Raw genomic sequence first — 4,929 nt, 5'->3', positions numbered from 1 at the left:
GTTACAGTTTACTCGTTTTTTTAGTAACTCTAACCTTCGTTACTTTCTCTCGGTCTGTAACTGTAACTTAACTCAGTTACATTTTTTCGATAACTAGTAACTAATTTAATTATAGTTACATTAATAGTTACTTTATATGTATTTAACCCCCCCCCCCCCACAGATTGCATCAGGCCTTTCATTTCCGCATAAACGCCTTTCGCCTTACAATTCAAATGCAGATTTGATACTTTTGTTTTCATTGCAAGATAGTAACTGCAAAGTAACGATTCGTTACTTTTTGTGTAACTGTAATTAGTTACATTTTCAGCGAAGAAAACTTTAACTGTAACTAGATACTTTTATAAAGTGACTTAGGATATATTATAAATTATAAATTTATGATATTATGCAAGGTGTATCACGAGTACTTTTGGAAAGCTGTCATTTCTAAGAGCCTGATGAAACTCCTTTAACGACACTCGTCGATTATCATCAGTGGCACTAAATAAAAATTGTATCCTTCTGCAACACTTTTATCCTGAGAATCGATCAAATGGTTTAGAAATGGCAGTTTACCAAAAGTACGCATAGTTCACTTGGCTTTTTCCTAAACATTCTAAATTCTATTCGTGCTGACCTTAAGCCTGTGCGTAGAGTTTGTTAAAATTAATTTTAAGGGGATCCTAAAGCCATCTGTTTTATCGACATTCTGTGTTAGAAATAATCTTTTAATTGGCTTTATAGAAATGCACAATTCTTTTGCGGAATTAAAGTACGCAGCAAAATCTAGACTATGCTAGTCGACTATATAAAAACCGACAAAAAATTAAAAATTTTACTAATTAAGAAATACAAAGTGATAATCTCCGTCTCCCTCTCTGACACGGCTTAAGACAATTCATTGCATTACACGCATAGTTTAGCACGCGAGCCATCTCGCGCGTTCCTAAACCTTCTACCACATTTCCTCCGTCTCTCGCTGTCTCCTCTAACCGCTTTCCCTTACTTGCCGCGCCTTTCTCCTCCCTTTCGCCCTCACGCTCCGTCCACCGCGTAGCTTTCTCCCAAGTTTCGCGCCAGTAGGCGCCGTTTACGTGGAACTAGCGCAAATTACGCGAAAGTTTTGGGGCCAGGCTGCGGGCCAGATTTCACGTCTACTTCTTTCGCGAGTCGTACCCTCGTCTTCTCTCTCGATCTACCGCGCGAATAATTTCCACAGCCCTCAAAGGGAGCTCGCGCACAGCGAGACGAGGACAGAATGAAGCGGAGCGCGGAGAAGTAATAGCGTGGATCTCTGTAATAGCGAAATATGCATACAACTTGGTGAATCTGGAGCAATTTCCCGCTGTCTGCCGCGGAATGTTGGCGTTAATCGTGAATTGGACTTGTTTGCCGATTCGCGGTAGATTCACACTACAAAGCCAACAACGTTTCAATCGGGGAAACTATTACCGTTAGGTCACGACACCAGGTAATCCTTGGTACACGAGTGCGCGGAGCGAGTTTCGTTCCGCTCGCAAAATCCGCAAAAGAGCTTCCGTTCTCGGCCATCTAAGGAGAATGCAGGTCTCTCTTTAAACAAACAAATATTCGGTACGCCGGAACGAAGACGCGGGATTGGGTGGAGAGGCCAATGGTGTGAATCGAGCTTTTGATCAAATATTTTACACCAAGAGAACGATCGTGTTCTGCAAACGCGTGCGGTGATTCCACGAGTGAGGTACCGCCGCTCGAAAACGCGTTAAGGCCGAATTAGACTAGCAATTGTTGATGCGGATTGGATTGGGACTTTTACTCTCTTAGGTTCTACGATTAACTACGATACATAACAATAGAATTAAAGGCTCAACATAGAGCCAAAATTCCGACTCGGATATGTACATATAATTACATAATATATAACTATGTCAAGTTATATAATAATTATAAAAATTTGTTAGAGGGCATAGCACTACTTAGTATAACTTCTCGACAACCATAACTTTTTCTCCGTCAACTAATCTACACTCGTGTGCTAGCAATTTTCGTTTGTGTCACACCTAATTCATACAGAAGCAAAAACCAATTACGTGGCTCCGACAGCTACGTGTGGCGCGAACGCCATCAATTCTCTATGGTTGTCCCAACTATACAATGTAGTATACAATCACTAGATGTCAACTATGGCACCGTAACTACATCAATGTGTGTGTGTATGTGACAACCACAAATATAGCTGTCCCAAATATTACTATTTATTGTGGTTGTGTCAATCCTAATTATGCATCCAGTATATCGGTTTTTCCGTGTAGTCTGATTCGGCCTTTATACAACGCCAGTCTTTTTGGGCCAAACGGACGCGCCATCAAGAACAGTTGTGTAATAGTAAAACGCCCCGACGTGACTCGCGTTGATACGTTGGCTGTCGCGGACACGCGACTATTTAATATAATGCGCATTCAAAAAATAATTGCGCATTCCGCAGAAAGAAGGCTTACGCGGCATACAGTATGAGCCTGTCGGGTGTACAAAGAGCCCAGCGGGTTACATGCGGTTTTCGTGAAATTTTTAAATGTATGTAACCCTCTAAAAAATTATTCTCTCCTGCCTCGTCTGCTTCCACGGGAGTGGTAAGTACACTTCGAAGTAGAGGAACGTCCTCTTTTACGAGGCGGGCTCCTAATATGAGACAGCGAGTTTTCTACATACAATTTCGCGAATCTTTTCGCGCAACAATTACACGCGCGACCTAACAATGAATTTTTCATTAAACAGATTTTACTCCAAGGACAATAAGTTTACGGTGGGGCCAACAGATGACGCCTACTAATTTAACAGAACAAGTACTTAACATTAGTCGACTATATCTGGCGGAAATTTTATTACGAAAAATACCTCAGCCAGGGTTTGAACGTGGATCGCCCTACGCTCTAGGCGTCTCACAAATTCGACCACTGAGGCACGTGGTAATATTTACAGGGTTGAGAAGTAACTCGTTACTTGTAACGAAGTTACAGTTATAGTTACTTCTTTTTTGGTAACTCTAACTTAACTTCGTTAATTTCTCTCCATCTGTAACTGTAACTTAACTCAGTTACATTGTTTCGATAACCAGTAACTAATTTACAGTAATATTATTTGACTAGAACTGGCTGTAATTTTATTTCTTATACCTTAAGCTATTCAATATTGCAGACGGAAAACTACCAGGAACTACCGAATTTTGCCTCTTTTTCGACAGGAGTAAAGCCAGCGGCGATACTATTTTTTCTACTGGTTTGCTTGTTTTATCGACACTTTACAATTCAAATGAAGATTTGATATTTTTATTTTTATTGCAAGAAAGTAACTGCAAGGTAACGATTAGTTACTTTTTGCGTAACTGTAACGCGTTAATTTTCAGAATTGGTATCTTGTAACTGTAACTAGTTACTTTTATCTATTCGCTGGTTATTTTTAGCGAGACAACTGTAACTGTAACCAGGTACTTTTATAAAGTAACTTTCCCAACCCTGAATATTTATCGCAATAAACTTTCAAATGACGTTTCCGATGGCTCCGCTATCTCATATTAGAAGCATCTCTTATAATAGGAGACTCTCTTCTCTACCGATACCGTGCGTTTCACGTGAAACGTGAACGTGGACGAGACAAAAACACCGCGTGCGCGTGTGCACATTCGATAATTCTTTAATGTCGAGCTCTCTCACTCTGGGACTCGTATTCCTGAATTTATTCGCAAGAGAAACGAATATGTGCGAAAAATCTGCTCCTACAGAAAAGTCGCAAGTGGACTGGAAATCATGCGACAACCAATTCAGCTTACAAGCGTTTCTCTCGCGAATGACTTTAAGAATCCAGCTTCTGTCCTCGTGCAGTTGGGGAAAGAAGGGGAATGTTCACTCGCGACGACCTCAGGATCGTTTCGCCGGCGATGCAGGTTCACCGGGAAGATGGAAGGAACAACCGCGGGGTAACGAGCGGCGCGAAAGACAACACACTCCCGCGAGGATGCGAATAAACGCTATTCGTGTAATATCACCAGCCCGGGGTTTACCGCGCATGTTATTGCAGGCGACGTTGCAGCACAACGTAACGCCTTCCACGTCCCTTATCCGCAATCTAAATCTTCGTTACGACGTTAGTCACGACGCAGTTATGGTTTTGCGGTAATTATAATGACGGGCACTAATCGCGTCGCAGTTCTTTGACAATTAGCCTCGCCGTCGTGCCCTCTGCGCGCCACGGCTACCCGGAAACGGATCTTGTAATTTAAGAGTTCAAGAGTTTAAAGCGGCGGCACTTTGATTTTTTTTTGAAACATTAAGAAAACCTAAGCCCTGCGTCCACGATCCACGAGCTGTGTCCAAGTTCTGAGAAATGCGTAGCCAATCGGCTTGCAGCTCTTCCGTAAAACGTGCAGGTTGATTGGCTACGCATTTTTCGGAACTAGAACTTGGACACAGTTCTTGGATCGTGGACACAAAGCTGAACACGCGTTAACTTCGTATGTCTCAATTGATTATTTAACATACTGTTAAACCATCGTTTTAAATATGTTTCGAACTTCTTAGCCAGAGAAATTATCTGTACACCTTCCGTGAACCATTTTTTTAGGCTACGTAATTTCCGAACTTGTATTTAAAACCTTAAATTATATAAGAATCGACCATGGGATCGTCGGGAAAGTTACTTTATAAAAGTATCCAGTTACAGTTACAAGTTACCAATTCTGAAAAGTAATGCGTTACAGTTACTCAAAAATATAACAAAATTTTCCAACTAAATTTTGTCGTTGTATCAACTGAAAGATTTGTTTGCTCATATCCAAGCAAGAAATTCAGTTGAGTCAACCAAATTTTGTTTCATTCAACAAAACGGGTCTCTCAGTGCACGCTGACTTAAACCGTGCGCCTCGCGAACAGTGTTGTGCATAGATGATTTTAAAATTAGCTAGATAAAGATAAG

General features: G+C 41.2%; 1 protein-coding gene across 1 annotated transcript in view; it reads left to right on the top strand.

The window, feature by feature from the left end:
• Positions 1-4,929, top strand: part of LOC105564898 — a 27,760-nt gene that overhangs the window by 1,117 nt on the left and 21,714 nt on the right. The gene's annotated exons all lie outside the window — the stretch shown is intronic.

The sequence above is a fragment of the Vollenhovia emeryi genome, unplaced genomic scaffold, assembly GCF_000949405.1.
Source record: "Vollenhovia emeryi isolate VEMERY1.0 unplaced genomic scaffold, V.emery_V1.0 DF939158.1, whole genome shotgun sequence".
NCBI lineage: Eukaryota > Metazoa > Arthropoda > Insecta > Hymenoptera > Formicidae > Vollenhovia > Vollenhovia emeryi.
Note: the sequence above shows the minus strand (reverse complement) of the source record. Positions and strands in the feature narration are given on the sequence as shown.